At 44.6% G+C, this 22,309-nt stretch overlaps 1 protein-coding gene across 5 annotated transcripts in view; it reads right to left on the bottom strand.

The window, feature by feature from the left end:
- plxnb2b (plexin b2b) overlaps positions 1–22,309 on the bottom strand; it is a 158,798-nt gene that overhangs the window by 98,701 nt on the left and 37,788 nt on the right. Inside the window, exon 2 of one of the 5 annotated variants that reach the window (XM_072672365.1) lies at positions 2,111–2,183. The exons of the other annotated variants lie outside the window; for them this stretch is intronic. The gene's annotated coding sequence lies outside the window, so the exon portion shown is untranslated. The remainder of the gene's footprint in view (positions 1–2,110; positions 2,184–22,309) is intronic. 5 annotated transcript variants of the gene reach the window in all.

Here is a 22,309-nt window from a genome sequence, read left to right as displayed (position 1 = left end):
GAGAGAGAGAGAGAGAGAGAGATAGAGAGTGGAGCTGGGTGTGAATGTCAGTGGGTGCCTCTGTGCTGTTGCCCTGTTGCAGCTGATTGAGGTCGATGTGAAGATCAATAGATCATTAGGCAATCCCCGCACTGCCCAGAACCAGCATTCAGATTACAGACGAGATAAGAGGCAGATCAATTGCAAATGAGGGAACGTGAGCGTGTGTGTAGCATGCCACTTGGGTGTGGCGAGAGTGTGCCAACACGATGGTGCCAGGATCATGCGCACGCATCCGTGAGCTCATATGGACACGCTGCCAGAGTCTGGCTCTGCTTTCCGGGCGTGGCTCTGGAGAAAGCACTGTGTGTTATGGAAGGATAGAGGGGTGAATGTGTCTGTGAGTCTTTTTGGACATTTTCAGGACAAAAACAAAACAACTTCTGTGAGAAAGAAGCTTTTTTTGTTACATATCGGAGTTTGTTTCATTCACTAAAAAATTAAGGGCTTTACTGACATGAAGATTATGTTTACAGTTGCAAGAAAAAGTAAGTAAACCTTTTGGTGTTACCTGTATTTCTGCATTGAGTGCTAATAAAATGTGCTCTGATCATTATTATAAGGCTCTCGTCAAAATCAAATCTTCACCCCTGACCTTTTCTCCCACATTCAACACGTCAACTATAACATTGCATATGTAACAGTTTCTTCATCACAGAGGAGAACCATCTGAAACACATTTTAACTAAAACACATTTGCAGGGAGGAATAGTCAAAAATTCCTCAGAGGTGATTGCTGCTAGAGGTTATTACGTTTAAGGGATCACTTACTTTTTCTAGCCTGCACTGTGGATGTTTGTGTGTCATTAGTTTAGTCAGATGTTTGTATTTGTCTATAATTGTGACTTGTACAACACAATTCACGCACCTCTATATAGAGCAGGGTTATATGTGACTCTCAAAACAGCCTTTTTAATAATGGTTCTAAAAAAGGCTTCTGCTCAAGTCAAGCAACACTGTGTTATGTGCCACAATGTAGTTAAAATGCGTTAGACATGAGGAAAATGATCAGCATGAACATCTGGTTTTGACAAAGGCCACTGCCATCGTGTCAAGACAACTGGGTCACAGCATCACTGAAATGACCAGGCTTGTAGGTGCTGCTGGTCAGTAGTAGATGAGTCCCTACAAACCTTGGCCTGAGTAGGGTCCAACCAAGCACCGGTGACAGGTTTTTCGGTGCACAAGACTCATCAATGCACAAGGGCAACACACAGGCCAGTCACAGTGTCCATGCTGAGCTCAGGTCTGAACATTTTATACATAATAAATATGCCTTTATGTGCCTTTGCTTTCTATGTGGTGTGGCATGCAAGTGTTTAGCATATGGTTTTAAAGACACTTCAATACTCAGATAGATAAACATTTCGTATTTGCCCAAAAATGTCAGCACTGCACAAACAGCGAAAGCCTTTTCTTAATCAAACATTCTAACAATCATTTGTTGATTCCATTTCGCTTTTCCACCATCGCTGCGTCGCAGGCGTTTCATCCCAGTGACAAAGCGTTCACAGTTGTAGAGCCAGTCATTAAAACTAGCTTTGATAGAAGCCAGCACTCTGTAGTGACAGCTCCCGTTCCAATCACACAAATGCACATGGCAGCAAGCACATCATTAACATCAATTCAACATTTCTAGAGATGTTAAATGAATACCTCTCCCGTCTCTCCTCTTCTTTCTCGCCCTCACCCCCCCCACTCCCCCACCCCTTTTTCTCTCTGAGACAATGGTGGACACCTGTGGACTACTAAAGAGGAAAGCACCGGCGGCACTCAGAAACTACAGCCAGGTCCATCACACTGACAATCACTACCATCTATGCTTCACTCGCACCACATGATTAAGCTTAAGAGCTGTGCCGGAAGACTGAAGAAGCCTCCTTTCAGCCTGCAATTCCTGCAATTTCAATTTAATTTGAAGAGATGAACAACCTCCTCTTATGATTTTCTTTTTTATTTTAACCAGTTAATAATCATAAATTCCCACTTGCTATCTCCCCCATGTAAGGGTCTTAATACAACAAGCTGATGAGGGAGAACCAAGGCCAATCAAGGCCAACTGTTGCCTCACCTTTTCTCTGAAGTTGTACCACAGCCAACACAAGCACACATGAACAACCTCAAGGGGTGGAGGTAGCTTGTATCTGTAATACAAAAAAATATGAACATCTATCAAACTAGTCCTAGTTTACTCAAACCATCCGATTAAATGGTCTGTTCGTTACATGACTTGTGAACGTAACGCTGAGCAGATGAGTAGACGTTAAAACAAATGAGACAATCCATATATATGTGCAGTCTTGGGAGTGCTGTTTGCACTTTCATTTCTATTCTTGAGCCCTGATTCACTAGGCTGAGCAGCCAATCAGAGAGCCAGCACTCTCACTCCTGGCCTCTGACATTTAATTCAATATGCTGAATTGACTGAATGAGTCAGCCACAGCCAGCGGTGCTGGGCACAGCACAAAACCTATGGGCTAGGGTCAGCCACAGACACTCAACGACAGACTAACAGCTGCCCACAGCGCTGATCACATACTTCCTTCAATAGATAGGAAGGAAGTGTTGTGGGGCTGCTACAGTTGGGAGTAAAACGCCCCAAAAATGCCTACTAAGGTTGCATGGGAACTGAAGGTCAATGCTGATATCCAATGTTCACCAAAGCACCTCATTGACATATCTTCTAAGCAATGAATTAACTAGGGGCTCAGTGGTTGGAGTGCTGAGTTACTGATCACAGGGGTGTGGGTTGAATACCCGGGTCTGCTAAGCTGGCACTGTTGGGCCCTTGAGCCCTAGGTTTATTATTCAGCTGTTGTTCCCTAATGCAGGACCCATTGTGAATTTTTTGGTTACCTATTTGGTGTGACATGCATTATCCCAATACATAAATATTCATAAAATGTAAACATTTGGACTACATTTACCTAGATTAGCATATATGTATAAGGTCAAATGTCATACATATCATATCAGGGGTCATCTAAGATCTCTTCATGTATTTAAGACCTTAATAAATGCTATTACATAGACATGGCTGATCTGGTCCTAGATCAGCACTCTTGCTCTGGGACGTCTGAAACACATGGGCTAAATCTTTATCCCCTATGACAGAACTCCTTCACAGCATGTGCGAGCTAATAGAGTATTAAGCACAAATCACGCGAGTGAGAGGATGGAGCATCCCCACGGCCGTCTCATTTCCCGTCTGAGGCCCGGCTCGCCCCGGGAGTGCTTCCCGTGACCCCCGCTGGGCCCAGGTGGGCGAGCGAGCGCTGTGACTGAGCGATGAATAAGAGCTGTCCCTGTGGACATCTGTTTGCACAGGTGTGTCCGCCTGACTTGATTAAGAGGGGTGATGGGCGCTGGCGGGTGCGGGTGCGTGCGCGTGTGCGCACGTTCGCAATGAGCAGGCAGTCGCTCCACGCTGGCCCCTGGAGTAATCCACAGCAGGGACAGCAGGAACCCGAACAGAACAGTCACAATACGCAGGCAGATGGTGATCAGAGGTTTAGAAAAGAGGGGGCAATCAGACAATGCTGGAGAGTATTCCTTTTTTTTTCTTGTTGTTGGAGCGTGCCGGGCCAGAGATGCCGCTAATCAACCATAAGGCAGACAGCGATATAAAAAACTAAACTAAATAAATATATAAAACTGTGATTGTCGAGATTATTGCTGGGGTGCAGGCCAATATTTCTTTCGTGCTGGTGAACAGAAGTTTTAAAGCACGACAGACTGACGGGAGGTAGATTTGTTTATTGTAATAGGAACGAAGCAGGCCTACATGAAGCCGGTCTACTTAAGGACAAGTGTAGTCCTCACTAAGCCGAATAAAAAATAAAAAAAAATGATGAGAGGACAACATACGGTAGCGGAGAAGCTCTGAGCGGAGCAGGATCAAAGCCGTAGAGACCATATCCAACTTCCTATTTCCACCCCAATCAAAACATGCATATTTTAATCAGGCTGGTAAATCATATGTGAGCAAAAAGGGGCTCCATGTGAAAGCCTCTATCCATGCTGGGAGCATTGCTTACCTCCTGAAAGCAGACCGGAAACAGGTGGGTAGAAGTTCTGGCAGCAGCTCCCTTACCCAAATGCACAATAAGAAAGCGCTCCCATGGCAACAAGGCGAGATTGCTTTCCTCAGCCCTCCACCAGTCCACTTCATGCTCTAATGTAAAATGACAAGTTGCCGGAATTAATTTGTGTTGGAGCGCGAAAAAAAAAAAAAAAAAAAAAAACCTCCAGAAAATTAAATACGAAAAAAGAAAGCAATTTTCTTTTTCTCCTTCTTCTACTTTTTTTTTATTCACTCCGTCTACTCCACCATCAAGTGCATATAGAAATCTACACAGTGTGTATGAGAAACTTTCGGCTTCTCCTTCACTACTCTCGGTCCAGGGAAAGGCCAACCGGTGCTTCAAAAACCTCTAATGGATGAGAAACCAATTTCATCTCACACAGCGAGGGAAGGGGGGGGGGGACACAGAGAGAGAGAGAGAGAGAGAGAGAGAGAGAGAGAGAGAGAGAGAGAAAGCTGACACGAGTGAGCGAGCGAGAGTGAAAACGAGAGAGTGACAGAGAATGAGACAGAGATCTGTGGCTGGTGAAGAGGAGAGGAAGTCTCGTATAAAAGTATCTCCATGGTGAAGATGTGTCAGAGTAGCTGCTGACAGTTTTAAAAGGAGCTCGACTGTATTTGTAGGCAATATCACACGAGTGACAGCTGCCAGAAACAGCACAGAGAGCGGCAAGTGCCTGTCGCTTTATGAGAGCGCACCGAAATCCTGCAGACGCATGAATGCGTGACCTCAAAAGGCCTGACACTCCTTCAAAAAGAAGTAAAGTACCTTCCTTTAACAGGTCTGTGAACTTGCCCCACTCTAAATGACCTTCAGTTCTGGTCTAGAATCAGCCTCACCCACCTAGACTCGGCTTCTTTCCCTAGAATGTGAGCTCATCTCTGAGCAGTGCTTCAAAACTGCTTCTGCCAGTAAAGGGTTTTTAACTGCTGAAAAAAAAGAAAAGAAAAGAAAGGAGAGCTGTTATGGGTTCGAGCTTGAGTTGTTTTGTCTGCAGTTGTGTTTATGTCTCGTGTTCCAGGTTTGAATTCCTCTCGCTGCTCTGGGAAACCGGCCGTGCCGACATGTGGGTCTTGGAATTAAACGCTGGGTCACGGCTGAAATAAAAGCTGTTGTGCTCTGTGGTGTTTTTATTTCATCCGTGCCTCAACCAAAATAGCCAAGCCCACTCAGGGCCGAAATACCCTTGGTCTTGGATCAGTGCTCAGGAATGTTCCAATATGACCCACACAATGTAAACTTGGTTTCTCAGGTCAGGGCTGAACAGCAGAGTGACGTGAGAGAGAAAATATGAAAAGTTGGGAGGCTTTCTGGTTGTTTGACACAGATTAATTTGTATTCAGCTCTGGGCATGTTCATGTGTGCCTATGCACACACAAGTCTCGCTCTGCCACTCTCACATGCACATATTTATTACTAAAGTGTAATAAATGGCATCGGAGTGGATGTAGATCTAATAAAGTAGATCACAATATGCAATATGTACACTCACCAAGCTTAAGACAGCCTCACTTATTCAAGGCATGGACTCCACAAGATGTTGGAAACATTCCTTGGAGATTCTGGCCCATGTTGGCATAGTTGCATCACACAATACCTGTTTTTTTGGGGGGGAGTTCTTCAAAGGTGTTCAGAGGCGTAGATTTTGGAGCATTGCTGTAAGAACTTAATTGCATTCAGCAACAAGAGCATTCGTGAGGAACGTCAGGATGTTGGATGATCACAACCCCACCTCATCTCCAACTCCCCAACTCATTCAGCATCCAAAGGATCATGAACGTACTGTCATGTTCATGAAACCAGATGGAGATGTCCGTTGCCATGTGAACAAGACATCATGCTGGAAGTTGCTGTTAGAAGATGGGTAAATTGTAGCCATGAAGTGATGCGCATGGTCAGCAACAATCCTCAAATAGGTTCTAGCATTCAAGCGATGATTGATTGGGATTAATACCCAATTATGCCAAGAGAACTCCCCACACTATTACACCACCTCCACCAGCCTGGACTGTTGGCACAGGGCAGACCAGGGACATGGATTCATGCTGTTTGTGCCAGAAATCAAAATTCATCATGACAGACTATGTTTTTCCAGTCTTTAACTGTCCAGTGTTGATGAGCCTGTATCCACTGCAGCCTCAGCTTTCCGTTCTTGGCTGATAGAAGTGGAACTCAATTGTACAGAGTGTTTGAACCAGTGTTGCCATTCTCATCCAAGGTGTTTCAGACTGCAGACAGTGTTTCAGACTTACACTATTCCAGTCGAACTCTAGAGACTGCTGAGCTGAAAAGCCCAGGAGATCAGCAGTTCTGGAAATACTCAAACCAGCCCGTCTGGCATCAACAATTAAGCCACGCTTGTTTGGAATCGGTAAGATACAATCCCCCCCCCCATTCTGACAGCTGCTGTGAACATTAACCTGACACTTCTTTCCTAGATAATTAGACAATACATAGATCATTAGGTAATGATTGAGTAGGTGTACACGTGTTTGTAGTAAAGTGCTCAGTGAGTGTATATCATGGGTACTGTCAGTACTGTCACCCAACGGCATGCAACATAAAAGGCCTAGGGACACATAAGGATACTGGAATCCCAGAAATGCTTTTAAAAATGACTGCCATTGGACAGGTGTTTATATGTGACCGTTTATACACGTTATGGACAAAAGTATTGGGACACCTGCTCTGTCTTTCGACTAGATGTTGGAGCATTGCTGTAAAGATCTGACTGCATTCAGCTAGGCCGGTCACAATAATTACATTACTGACTTATCGGACGATGTATGGACATGACCTAAATTATTTTTACCGACCTCAGTTTTTGCCCCTTGTGTTTATGAAGCAAAGTGAGCCCACTTATGTGAATGAGCCAGTATGTCAACTGTTTAAACAGTGTTTTTATTTATGTTTAATTCATGACGGATATTTATTTATTTATTTAAATTATTATATTATATTATTATAATATTAGTTATTGTGGTACACAATAAGCTTTTATGAGTGTATCGTGCATATCGTCAGTGCTTAAAGAGCACGGATTATCTCATTTTCATTACAAAGAGTATAATCAGTCTTATTCAAATTCAATGGAGTGTAACATATTTCGAGTAAAAATCATGGTAATCTGTATAAGAGAGTATTTGGAATGCAGTTTTTAAAAGTTTATGCTTTTGGTGTATTTTATCTACATGATTAAATATTGTGATAAATATCGCATATTGTAAAACAATGTCTTAAATATTGTGATATAAAATTTGTCCATATTGCCCAGCTCTAATTGTTAAAACTTAAAAGTTAATTGCTCTTTAAAAGGGTGTAATGCTATTATACTATCAGTGTATCTGTGGCATAATATGGTCTTAAAATGGTAATAACATTGTTGATTGTGATTATTTCTGGGACAACTTATTTTTAAAAAATAAGTGACTAATAGGTCTAAATTCAGAGATAAGAGTGTTAATGAAAATGATCACCACCCCACTTCATCTCCAACTCCCCAACTCATCCCAAAAGTTTTGAATGGAGCACCATCATTCCAGAGAACACAGCACCACTGCTCAATGCTTAAACTTCTCTAGCCTATGCCTCGAGTCCTATTCTATTGACATTACTTCTCTACAGAGACTTCAGAACATCTGTGTCAGCAAGCTGCATTCATTAGAAGGAGTGTCCACAAATATGTGGACATATAGTGTAATTAAATTAATCTGTGATGACGTATTTCTTGTGGTCCAAAAGATCAGAATGTTTAAGTGGTGCCGTGCTACTACGCTACAGTATCAGCATTCTATTAATTTGGCTTCTTGGCATAATGCAATGCTATACCAGTAGATGTAGCCTTGTTTTCTACACTTAATGATCTTACACTTATCACCCACTCTCTTTGGGTAACATAGTTATAACAGCTACAAATGCAGAGCACCCTATCTCATAGTGTACATGAAAAAACCTGAGAGATGTGTTAAGTCAGGTTAGCGCAGAGTAAGAGGATCATATCATGCGAAAGCCACTTAATATGACCTAGAAAATAAAGCCAGGACACTCTTGAAAGTAGGTGACCCCTCGCTGTTACGGTAAATACAGCTGGCCTTAGATTATCACTCTTTCCACCAGAGTTACCGCACTGTCACCGCACCAGATGTGGCACCAGCTTTTCCCACCCAAGCCATATTCTTTTTCTCATTGCATTCTTGATTACGCAACCAGAACAAGGCAAGACTGGTCTACAGCTCTAAACACAGCATATGAAATGTATTTATGCAAAAGAACATGAACGCTGAAAAGCAGACAGATGGTTCATGCCCCCCACCCCCCTTACCAGCTTCACACAGATGATGGCAATACACACCATCGTCCCTGAAAGCTACTGTGTGCATGACTATGTATGTAAGACAAATCCCTGGCATTGAACACAGCAGCCACAGCGAGTGCCATACCAGCTCAGCGGTCAGTATACATCAGGCAGAACACACATCAACTAAGCCCAACTGCTACAGTCTATCAGCTAGCTGACTGGGAGGTCGCATTAGGTTACATTATGCAAACGTGTCTCATGAACACAGTAGTAACATAACAATATTTATTTGAAGGGTGTAAAGACTAATCCACCGATTATTTTGACAATGAAGTCATGAGGCCAAAAAATAAAAGTAGATTTAACTGAACAATATCAAAATATGCTAAATTAATTATTTATTTTAATTCGATTGTTTCTTTTTTATCATTAGAGAGTATTAAAATAGTTTAGTAAACATTTGCTGAAGAAGGAAGATACTATGGTTACACATCTGAAGTGGTTCCCACTTCCAGACAGTTGCTTGGCTGGGGCTGCATGATCACTAGAGGGAAACGGTCCACACTAAATTCTTAAGGTTGCTGCTATTGGGTTTCTAAATTGTTGCTAGGTGGTAACTATGATGTTTCTAGACTTTTGCTATGGTATCCCAGATTGCTGTGGTGTTGCTAAGTGGTTGCTAGATGGGGAATCGCTTAGTGGTTGCTATGATGTTACTCAGTGATCGCTGTCGGGTGGCTTGGTTGGTTGCTATGGTGTTGCCAGGCAGTTGTTATGGTATCCCATGTGGTTGCTATGGTGTCTCTGGTGGTTGCTAGTATGTTGCCAAGTAGTTGCTTAGTTGTCACTAGTACATTCGTATCATTGTGACACAAAAAGGGTACCCCCCCACCCATTTATTAAGAGAAACTGTTGATCCAATTAAAAAGCTTCTATCCAAGCTCTGATCACACATCAGACCAAACAATTATTTGGGACAATGGTGATGTATCTACAACTGTGGGAACTGTAGCCAGCAAAAATCAGACACAGGTTACAGAAGTTGGTGAACGTAGCATGCAGAGTCTTGTCCAATGACCCCAGGCAAACCCCAGTCTAACAATGATGGCCAATACAGGACCACTACAGCAACCACTAAAATATGCATCATTATTGTGCAAGCTGCCAGCTAATCACTGCCAATTAAGTTGTGATTAAGAAGATACGTGTGTGGGTTTTTTTGGATGGAGTAATCCAGGGTAATCAGTCAACTCTGACAGCATGTACAAGCAAGTACACTCAAAATCATCAATAAAAGCAGTAACACTGCAACTATGTGTCTACACACACACACAATAGTCTGACTAAGTTCTTAGTCGGTCTAAGCAACCAACACTTATCCAGATAATAGATCTGGATAACAGATTTGAATAAGTGTCTAGTCCATTTGCAGTCTGTCTACACCTGCATAGTTTGACTTAAGGAGATGAAACAGCCCTTAGGGAGATGGAACATTAATGACGCACCAATGACAACGTTTATCCATGTATGAAAGATCATTAAAATACCTAATGGCGTCTATTTTTGACAAACGTGATAACCTGAGGGAAGTCTCCTGCTCTCTGCAAAAAGGCGTCTATTTAGTCATTTATCACTCCTTTCTGACTTGGTGCCAAAAAGCTGTCATCACACGTGTCACTACTAGACACGTTGTGAAGTGTGGCTGTGCGTATGAGCCAGTGGAGCGACGTTTGCGTGTTTTGTGTTTACTCAGCTTGGACCACTCGTTTTAATTGGGCTAAGGTTAGCTTGACTAGCAGTGCTTTTTACACCTACCTTGTTTGACCCAGACCTTCTGACTCTTTATTTGGGTCTGGACCAAAATAGCAGGTGTCTAAGATGCCTCAGACCACGGTCCGGACCAAAGGAGGTGATCTTGGTCGGGATCAAATTTGGATTGCAGTTTTGGACCGATTGAAAGAAGCTGATTGAAGGCAGGCTACTGTCACCCTTTAAACAACAGAAGAAGAAAAAAAAAGAGCCGCACAAGGATGGAAATGAAGTCATGGAAGCACATGGGGACAAATATATCTGCCTGTGATGGTATATTGTTGCACAGCAAGCACATTCATTCGCCCAATAGGAACTAGTCTTGGATACCGCACTTGAAGCTGGTGCCGTTGGTAGTAAGGTCATATATTAGCAGTATAAAGTTAATCTGGTATAGCAGTATAGAGGAATCTGTTTATTCAAATGCTGCATGTCCTTCTACAAACCAATCGTCATCAAGTATGTCAAGAGAGCCGCAGCCCATATAGGTGATAACGACAGGATGTAGGTACATCATATTAGCGAGTTCTTTAGTGTGCACAAACCAGATCAATGTGAAAGCGCCCTAAAAAGTCCTAAATTCTTAGTCAGACTATTAGAATCCAACTACTCTGTTTACATGAGAGTGGCTTAGTTAGACCATCAGTCCTAGCTGGCCTAATACTGAAGCACTGGTGTGCATTTAAACACAGTTAGTGTTCATCTGCTGCAGGACAGATCACATAAAAGAGGTAGAAGTACATTAAGCAAACTGTTCTCCTGGCACACGCAGGCTGGAATAAGCATAGAGCTACACTTGGCCCAGCTCCTGCTCTCTCAGCCTGGCTCCAGAGGGTCTCTGTGAGGACAGGAGGTCACAGAGAGTCCACACACACACACACACACACACACACAAAAAAAATATATATCAAGGTGGGAAAAGTGCATTCACAAACAAATCTCTGAAATTCCACCTCTGGATCTAAACCCCCAACACACACACACTATAGGTCTACAACAGGCAGCACAGTTAATGCGGGCGGACGAGCAGTGTGAGCAGTTTTCTCTCTGACCCGGAGCTGAGCCTCTCTCTGCCAGTTTGATCGGCTCAGAGCGCGCGATGGAGGAGAAAGCCTTACAGGAAAGTCACACTCCATGATCTGCTGAAGTCATTTCCAGCTGCAAAGTGGAATTTGGCCCATTCTGCATTACTGAACAACTCAAATCCTGGCTTTAGAATGAAAACGGAGCCAAGCACCAGAACGGAGCTTCATTTCTCCACCTGAGTGGAAACCCCCCCCCCCCTTTGCCCACAAAAAAAAAAACAGATGCATTTATACACAAGAGAGCCTGAGGAGGAGACTGGGCAGAGAGCTAGAGGTGTCACAATGATAAATTGTGATAAGCATGATGACCGTGACAAACCAGCACAGGAGCAAAATACTGCTTCAAATTGCTGCCAGAATTTGTTTACAAAAAACAATCAAGAGGTTTAGGCCAATACTGCTCAAATCTAGTCCTGGAGGACCATATCCCAGCATACTTTGTATATTCTAGCACATCTGACTCAGCTCATGTAGGGTTTTATAATTAGCTGATGAGTTGGATCAGCTTTGCTTGTGGCCCTCCAGGACCGGATTTGAGCAACATCACTGCTTTTATGTTCTATTAGAGTGAAGCTCTGTACCGTAAACCTAAAGTTTTGGGCAGCCATTTAGATCCACTAATGGCTAAAAGGAAACTTTTAAAAAGGAATTGGTTATCCTCTCTTCTCAGACACATTGACTTTAACAGTGGGTCATGTTAGGAAATAAACAAGCAATGGGTGTTAAATAGCAGTGAAAGAGACACATCCAGGCATTATTTATGGAATTACTACCCAGGGCCAACAAATCCAGACGGTACCGTTATGACACAGTTCAGGCTGCAGGCTGCACAATAGTCAGAAACGAAGGGATAATGGATTACTTGAAAAAGATTTGTATCACTTTTTGGAAAATGACAGCAATTTAAAACTTTGACATTGAATGCGATTGACCTTGCTTTCTCAATGAAGCTCTTCATCATATATCTAGATATTGGGGAGGCAGGGCAATAAGGCATGAAGCAAAGTGACAGAGCAAAATTAAGTGAGTGTGTGTTATCACAAGGCTCTGTGTCATTAGGGTTTTCTGTCACCTACGTCACTTGATCTTTGGCTTACAGAGAGGAGCGAATAGCGGAGAGCGCTTTTGTTCAACAGGGGTACGCTTGCCTATGGCAGCAGCCACCACCTACCTTGGCCTTTTTCACGATATAGTATCTAATTATTTGTCCAATCACCAAATAATTAACCATTGGTATCTAAGAAGCTACAGCAAAACAAGCCATCTTACTGGTTCGGCCTTCAAAAGCTAGTCGGATTAACCACTTCACTGAAAGAGTAACTGCAAATACCCAAGATTTTAATTTACAACTGTGTGATCTAGAATGTACAAAAAAATCACCCTCAACATAACATTAAAATTCCTATTGTGGTTCTAGTAGAAATAAGCCTTACTGTAAAGTTGACATTTATGCTCTGAACTGAAATCCTAACTCTAATAGTCCATGGCTGTCCACTAGTATGTGATGTGCATGTGCCAGTGACTTACGTAATTAGTCTGACCAGGTATCACACTTAGTTTAATCAATTAATGCAAATAGTACAGAAGAACATAATGAGGGCGTGACAGAAGCATTTCGCACAAGCCGCCTCATCGTATCCCTGCTTTAAAAACAGCTTTGTCTGCAATTTTTCCAAGAAAATTGCACTAGGCTGCACTGCCTTCCGGGCAGGTTCTTAACCTGAGGTCTACAGTTATGTTGACTGATCACTTGCCCCTCCGAGGGTTCCTCTAATGAACTTCAGTTGGGCTGATAAAGTGGTGGAATAGCCCTTAAGATGGAGACTGGCAAATCCCCCAAGGGAAAATAAAGAGGGTAAGTCGATGAGGGCAGGGTAAAAACACTAATGCAACGGAGACTAGGAGTGTGTACTACTATGGCTATTGGCTCATGCTCAGCCTTTGTTTAACACTTTGGACCGCAGCACAGGGCACTGTCCTCTCTGCTCCGCTGTGACTGGCCCGTACCCCACTCACAAACAAAGTCAATGAGACTCAAGCAGCTGTCTCAGGAGTGCAGCAATGGATACAGATGATGTGTGTTCCTATTTGCAACCAACACTCAGCAATTATTCTATTTAGGCTCCTTTTTGTTGCGATTTTATGACGCACATAATTTGAATGCTGTGTGTGCCAAGATTTTTTTGTTGCTTGCTGCTCTTTTGACAAACAAAAATGATTAAAAAAAAAAGTTTGCATTGCAATGCATTAATCAGCCATAACATTAGCACCACCTGCCTAATATTGAGTAAGTAAGTCCCCCTTGTGCTGCCACAACAGATCTTACAATTAGAGACATGGACTCCACAAGACCACTTAAGGCGTCCTGTGGTATCCCAAGACACCAAAACATTAGCAGCAGACCCTTTAAAGTCCTGTAAGTTGTGACACGGGCATCCATGAGCATCAACAAGCATCAACTAGCCTTAGGTGCATTCGGACCCTTGCCAACAGAGCTCACATCCTTAGGCTTGCCCATAGTTCCTGCTTTTAACACATCACCTTCAAGAACAGACTGTTCACTTGCTGCCAAATATATCCCATCCCTGACAGATGCCACAGTAGCTGTAGCTAATCAGTGTTTTTCACTTCACCTGTCGTTGGTATTAATGTTACGGCTGATTAGCCGTAGCCAACATAGCATTTTCTTATGCAGTCCTATGCAAAAGTTTGTTTTGTTCATTTTCTAAATGGAAATGAGTTAATAACCCCCCAACAGACCACCTGCTTGCACATTTTAGCGGCTTCTTGCTCTAACACACTGCCGTCAGCTCAGGAAGGGCTGGGTAATTAGCTGATAAGCTGGATCAGGTGTGTTGGGAAGCAGGGTAAATACTAAGGTGTGTAAGAAAGGGGGTCCTCTAGGACAAGGTCTGCGTTCAGCCCAGCGCAACACCGAAGCTGCAGCGGCCGCATTTGTAGAGGACTTGCGTTCCTACCCCTCGCTTGATTGAAGTGCCCCATGGTTGGGAACCACTGTTGTAGAGGGAAAAGATTTAAAACCATTTCAGGCCATCATTTATATTTAACATATTGGGGGGATTAGTATGTCATTACTTTTACACACTCCACTTTTATTGTTCTCTATTGTTATATGTTAAATTAATCATGTAAATAGCATATCAAATTAAAATGAGCATAATATGTGCGTCTCTGTATAGGATGACAACTTTTCATCGACATTGTCGATGACATTCACTTTCACGTAGTTCCTTCATGGAGTCTGGAACTGCGAGCCTCAGGTACATACACATACACAATACAAATCGAGGATTGTTCACTTTGGCTGCAGAGACATGGGAACTGGCCACAGGAATTGATGATCAGTGCTCCCCCAGCACGAAGGGAGCGCAAAGTGAGCGAGCAGACAGATGCAGCCTCGACAAACACTGCAAATGGATAAATAAACAGAAATGAAGGACTAAACGAGGGGATAAGAGCAGAGGGAGAGATATCAGTGGTTGGCAGCCATCCACTGTAGTGACAGCTGGTACCGATACCCTCCACAACCCCGGCAAAACAGCACCGCACCGAAACATCCTCCACAGACCTAGAGAGAGCGGCTGTGCGCATGTGTGTGAGAGAGAGAGAAACAAGGAGAGAAAAAAGAGTAGAGAGGGATGAAAGTGAACGATGTTGATAACATGTGTCTCCTGGCTCCAAGTCTAATTAACACTGTGGCACGCATGTGTCGGATGAAGACGGATTGGGCTGGGAACGTTTCTGTATGTATGTATGTGTGTGTGTGTGTGTGTGTGTGTGTTTGTGTGTGTGTGTGTGTGTGTGTGTGTGTGTGTGTGTGCTTGTGTGCATGCGTATTCACATGTAGGTGTGTGGGGAGGTGCTGCTCAGTCATCAGTGACTGTCAGGCGGAGGTGAGGATGAGGATGGCCTCGTCTGGAGGTGAGAGTGTCTGGCAGAGCGATGAAGATGGATGAGAGCAGAGGGCATGAAGTCAGGGTGGAGAGGTATGTGTGTGTGTGTGTGTTTGGAGGGAGAATGGGAGTTTGACCAATGAGGCGGCACTGCTCTGGTCAGAACGCTACAGACACAAATCCATGTTCTGTGTCATTAACTCCTCTACAGACATAAACATACCAGAGAGAGAGAGAGAGAGAGAGAGAGAGAGAGAGAGAGAGAGAGAGAGAGAGAGAGTGCATAAAATCCAGAGAGAGCGTGAGATCCTCTCAAGCCATTGCATGGCATGACCAAGCCAAAGGATATGAGAGAGAGATATCTAGAGAAAGAAACAGACAGACAGAGACATAATGAGTGACAGAGAGACATAGACAGACATCATGGGAGAGTCAGAGAGAGCCAGAGAGAGAGAGAGACAGGGAGACAGATCAGAGCCAGAGAGAGAGAGACACATCATGAGAGCCAGAGAGAGATAGACTGACAGAGGCATCATGAGAGCCAAAGAGAGACAGACGTCATGAGAGAACCAAAAAGAGAGAGAGAGAGAGAGAGACATCATTAGAGCCAGCGAGAGAGAAAGAGTCATTATGAAAGAGTCAAAGAGAGATATATATAGAGAGAGACAGACAGACAAACAGAGACATCATTAGAGCCAGAGTGAGACAGACATGGAGAGAGAGTCAAAGAGAGTGAGAGAACAGATAGAGAGAGGATAGAGAGAGATAGAGCAGGGTAAGAGAGAAGGGAGAGAGAGAAGGAGAGAAGGATGGCAGGAGCAGGAGTGAAACGGTGTGAATAAAGGAACTGGGTGAATCTCCTGGTCAGTGGTGAGAAAGAAAGCGGGACAAAAGTGGCCTGCTGAATTCGTGGCGATCAACAAGTCTCTGACACTTCCACTAGTGGAGTTTGAGTCACGGCCAACCAAAGATGTGTGGCCCAGGCATTACGTGACGCAGGTGGTGTGAAGCTCCGAGATGCTGCAGTGTGACAGCTTATGATTTTCTAATTTCCAGACAGAGTGGCTTTGTGTCATGGTGGCTGCCACAGCGAGCGGCGGCGCTCTGCAGAATCTAACCCAGACTGCGCGGCGTCCCATGAGCACAGATCACTATTAAACTGTGACCCAATTAATTTCATCTCCTCGCGCCACATGCAGACATGAAAGACCAGCCACCAGCAGAGGAGAGGAGAGGGTGAATTTTCACATTTCATCACGTTCACATTTGACTTTCTATCTTGGGAAAAAAAATGCAATTACACGGCTGTGGTTGTGAGAATAGGGCGCGAAGGGGGTGAGGGTGGGGCGCGGTGCCAGTCTGGACTCTATCTTAATAGGTAGTTGTTGTGTTTACTACTAGACTGGGTCTCAGAAGAGCATGGAGATGACAACAGGGCTGTATTTTTTTAAAGGAGGATTTCCTAGGAGAGTTACCTAGATGACTGTGCTAGAAGGTTCAGGTCTGACCAGTAAGTAAAAGCCTTACGTCTCCTCCTATTGACCAGTCCTGACTTTTGACTTTAGCTATCTGGCCAACTGAGAAATCTGTGCAATATCGTACAGGTATCTGGTCCGCTGACAGAGAGGAAATGGCTAATATCCAGTGGGTCCAGCAAAGTTACAAGCAATCTTCTCTCTATTTTCTGGACTCCTGGACGACGGCCAAGGATATATTCTTACTGATGCTCACCCACACATGCACTCGCATTCATCACACATATATCTGATTATTTCAAGCTTTGCAGAAGAAAAGAACACTTCTCAACTTCTCAAATGACATCACTGGCAGCTCCCAAAGCCCTACACGCTAATGGAAGTGCCTCTAATGCACAAGAGAGGAGCCTGACCACTGCTTTCCACTCAAGTCTTAAGACGCTTTTCAAAAACACATTAAAAAAACGCTTAAGTTAAACCGGAATGATCGCACAGGGGTTTACGGCTGCCAGATGCTTTAATAAGAACAGTCTGGCCAAGTAGAGGTAGCAACATCAGGATGGTCACACAGCTAACGCCTCTTCATGTGTCAGCACAGCAGAACTGGCTATAAGGAAGGCTAATCTTGCTTTGTTGTCATTCCTGCTTCTTCGCTGGAAGGTCTGGGCAGCCACAACACGCTGAGCAGAGTCTATCAAATCTGAAGGGAATGAAGCATGCCGGCAAACCGCCGGCCAGGAACAGACAAAAGTCATCAGCTTCTGCTCGAAATGCCTCAGATTCCTTGTCTATTCCATGTTTGCCCTAAAGGCAGGAAAGGCCGTGAAGGAAAGCGAGTCTCTAAACACAGCATGGATCCTTTATCTTAGCACTGACAGAGAGAGTTAAAGCAGAAGGACCAGTGCTCCGGCAATATTCCTGCAGCCTACAGCCTGGAGTACTCAATCCAGTGATGCATTCATTCCATATACTGGATCCGTATTGGCACCAACACTAACCTTGTTAAACCGATCGGATATCAGTCAGATGTGGCCGATCCAATTACTGTTTCTAAGTCATGGTTGTTATGAAATTCTATGGCCGCAATTACAGGGCTGCAACGATCACTGCAGGACAGCGCTGTCGCGAAGCTGGAAAGGGCAACACTAGGGGAGGGGGGAACCTCCGTTAATTGCCGGTGTCATGCAGAGTTTACAAAAATGACTTGAATCCACCAAAAGCAATTACTTGTAACAACAGATAACAATAGATCATACATGCTTTAAAAGTGACTGAAGGTCAGGTTAGCTTACATTTAGAGCATCTGCATCGCCTGTTGGCCCATCAGCATGAGCTTTTATTTTTATATATATGTCAGCAGCATAACTCCATGATTCCTTTGAATTTTTAGCACAGTCAGAGCATAGTTTAGTGGAGCACATATTAAACCAGGACGAGTAAACAGTCCACTTCCATACTGATAGTAGTGGTCAGAGCATGAATGCTTGCCATGCCACTAGCAGCCTGTCCAAAATACACCTTGAGCTTATATCTATTGCAGTTTTAGCAAAAAAACAGCCGGATCATGTGTTTATATTTCATTATAGCAGCCAAGCCCCCCCACCACCCGATAGCATTTAAGTGAAGACTGACACATGCCTCCTCCGATACATGAGCAACCAATCTCCGCCTCTTCTCAAACAGCCGCTGATACAATGTCACTGGGCAACCAACATGCTCGGAGGAAAGCAGCGGGTACCCAGCTCTGATGCATCGGCCAGCTGATGCCTGTGCCAGCCAGTGTCACACTGAAGAGATGTGGAGAGAGAGAGAGAGAGAGAGAGAGAGAGGGAGAGAGAGAGAGAGAGACGATTAGCCACCCAGAGAGAGCTAGGCCATTTGTGCTCTCTTAGGCTCTGGCTGCTGATGGCAGGCAGCATGACCCAGGTCATAGTGGCAGACCCTTAGTCCGCTAGCCTCTCTGCAGTATGCAATATAAAAATATAATGAAAGATTTGGCTGTAACAGCCAGGTGAGGAACAGGTACATCACTACTGATCACCCAGGCTCTACTGTGTGTAATTCTGTAAATCAGAACAAAGACAGAGAGCACTGGTATTGTATTGACACTCAGTATTGGGCAAGTTCAGAATCTTCTCTAGGGGGGTTTACCAAGGGTTACCTGGAGCTTCCAGATTATGCACCTGTTTTCATTTAGTGTCAACAGTCAAAAGAGAAAATTCTGTGGCAGAGCGCTGAAATATCCCAAGGGCTCTGTCCACAACAGGAGCCGGAGAGAGTGAGGCTACGCGCTGCAAAAAGATAGCATTTAACACACGGACGTGTGAGTTCACCTTCACAGCAGCGACACCGGAGAAAGCCAAATACTTCAATCAACACCGCGCTCCAAATGACCTCAACAAGCTGCGACACCATTTCACAATGGTATCAATTTCAGATAGGGGGCAGGGATAGAGCGCGCCGGAGTGCGAGAACCAGAAAGAGAAAGAGAGGGAGCGCTGTGAGAGCGATGCCGCTGAGGGATGGGCCTGCGGTTGGGACATGTTTCTGAAGGGTTCATCCCAAGAGCAGCGTGGATGGAGGATCAGCGGTAGAGTGATGGGCTCCATTACCAACAGCGGTGGTTACCACAGAGTGCTCCTCTATCTGGCCTGTCTAATGGCCCATAATATCACTTTACACCCTGTCCCAGCTCTTTATGCTACCTCCCAACATAACCCTGTCATGAAGCCTCTATAAAAACAGATATATTTCTTTATTACTTCTCCTTAACGTATTGCCGCGGCTATCTACAGAACACAAAGAAAGCTAATCTTAGAAAGCCCGCCCTCTCCTGCGCATGAGGCTCAGACACTGGGACAGTTATTGCCTTGAACTGTCGCCAGCTCCCCCTGCCATTCATTCCCAGCACAATGGATGCTTTATTATAATCAAATGAATACAATATCTTCCCATAAATACCCTACTTAAAAAGTCATTTTCTCTGCCTGCAATATGTTTGAGTGTCCATCACGCCGCAAGCGCAGAGGTGCTGCATGTTTAATTCAGATCCAATGCAATTTACACGCTCATCATTCAGCTCACTCGCTCGCATGCGCGTGCACACAAGCGCACATGATTCTCCTACCATGGAGGGCACACAAATACCTGCCTGCAAACCAGTCTTACCCCAGCACAGAAAGAAGTGCATCATCCCTGTATTTATCTCCCAGAAACATGTAGTATTCATTACAGGCCTGCACTCCAGCACTCCATTTCCACTGTGCAAAGATAGAGGTCTCACAGCAGATCAGCGTACCGATAGAGAAAGTTATTAAAATACATTTCAGCCTTGGAGGCGGGACGCTCTGGATGACTACCTGGGCTATGGTATTAAAGAAACACTCCAAGATGCAAGGCTAGATCCATTTTCACGGCCACGGCTAGATACAGTGCCTCTACAGTCCAGCAGCAAGAAAGATGGCAGTGTCTAGAGGCTAAAAAACAAACTTTCTACATCAACAGTGGTCTGTGGCCCATCTCAGCCACACATCTCAGCATTGTGCAAGCAATAAGGGATTAAAAGAGTGTGATAAGGTTTCAGTGCTGAGGAAATATCAACAAAAGCCTGGATCACCACCAGCAGAGCACTACCTGTCCTTACATACTCACTATACACACACTAGAGTTCGGTAAGGTAAGTGGCTGAGCCTTATACCCCACAGTTTCCCCAGTCTACTCCACCCAACCCAGCTAGCGCTGTCTCATAGCTGGTAACATTAACCTAATCTTCATCAGCAGATGTTTCGATTCATTCCTCGACAGCAGGTCCCCATATCGCTCGCATGAAACACAAACAGAAACTCGGCCCTGTGGGGTGGCTTTAGGTGGGGTGGGTGGAGGTGGGGGAGAAGCATTAGGTCGAGGGAATCCAATCTCACACAGAGACAGGCAGACAAGGCAGGCAGATACACCACCGCCGTCCAAGAATAACCCCGGAGGTACCCATGAATGAAATGACAGGATTACAGGTGCATTAGAAAGCCCACCGAGATGCCTGATAATGCTGTTTATGGTCGAGCATCACGCTGCTAGCAGGGAAGAGTCAAACTGTTCGTCTAATGAAAATATGGACGAGCTTTTCAGAGTCACCGAGCAGAAAATTTCAGAGACACGGGTCAGGCTCTCGTCGGTGCGGCAGAGGATGATGGGACTCAGTAGGAAAAATTAGCATTAACACCAAGATAAATCCATCTAGGAAAAGAGCGCTAAAAGGGGGCGGCCATGTAGCACCATGATAGGCTCGCTAAGGACGGGATTATTGTTGTGTCAACAACCCCCACAGATAATAGTAATTACTGTCCTTGGTTCAGACTCCTCTGACGAGAGAAAGGCATTGGCTTAGCTGACAGCCAAGGCCTAATTACCGTGAACCACCAATTACCAGCTCCATTTCATTATTTATATACCTCCACACAAGCAAATAAAAAGAGACTCGTGTAGCCCCGAGCGCCAACACTAGTGACAGCTGTGCACAAGTAGCTGAGGAGCGAAAGTGAAACTCAAGTAGCTGGCAATTTGTCTGTGCGCTTGTGAGCACAGCCTCGGTTCTGATGGTTTGCAATCTGGTAAAAAGCCATTAAGGGCGTTCCTTCATAGCTCATGAAGGAGCGACTGGAAGGAGTGACAAAGCAATCCCCCCACCGTGGCACCAAAACACGCGTGTCTCCTCTTCCTGTTCAGTTGATGACTTCCTATGGCACCCGTTCAGGATGTAATAGTCATCTCCTCCCTCCTTCCCGACTGCACCCAACAGGAAAACGTTCGTTCCTATCAGCGTGGAACAACAGCTCTGCGTGTTTCGGCACACCAGCCTGTACCTTCGCAGCCTAGGAATGCAGTTACAGAGGTGGCAATTTATGTTCTCTAAAACCTTTAAGTCTCTCTGACAGTGAGATGAAAAGTACCACCGCTATCACGGCCTGGCTTGTTGTGCAGGAGAAATATAGAAAGTCATCTCGGCAGCCTCGCTACAGGGAGACGGGCCATTATTCAGCCTGAAAGCAGAACTCGGAGTGAAATCGGACCCAGCCCTGATCTAGACAGAAGTTAAACACACTCCTGCTAGAGGTGTCCCAAGGATTTCTCATTCCTGCCCAACTCTCTCCTCAGAAGGAGACAGACATAAGAGAATATGCAAAGCCAATTGATTTGGCATGTAAGCAGAATGAACGCTAGCTTCTTTAGAAAAAAAGCATGTGTGTAGAAAAAAAGCATGTGTGTGTGTGTATATATATGCACTGCACAAATCACGACTTTGGCATGAAAATGCAGCTCTGCTACTCCGTGGCGATCACTTTGGCCCAGCTCAGCAATGTCCTTTTGTTTCAGTACACAAAAAAAACACAAGCTTTCGATTTCTATGCCCCCAAATATTGCTGATGTGTGAAGAACTGGTTTTGTGGTACATGATCAGGATTATGCAAGGGCCGCACAGGCGGGAGAAACCCGATCAGAGGCAACCGGACAGCACTTTTGCCCAGTGGCACTAACCGCACAGTCACTGCTCTCATGGTGATGGGGCTCAGATTCACAGAGAAAATGGCTCTACATTTCCAGCTTAATC

The sequence above is a fragment of the Salminus brasiliensis genome, chromosome 2 (genome assembly GCF_030463535.1).
Source record: "Salminus brasiliensis chromosome 2, fSalBra1.hap2, whole genome shotgun sequence".
Taxonomy (NCBI): domain Eukaryota; kingdom Metazoa; phylum Chordata; class Actinopteri; order Characiformes; family Bryconidae; genus Salminus; species Salminus brasiliensis.
Note: the sequence above shows the minus strand (reverse complement) of the source record. Positions and strands in the feature narration are given on the sequence as shown.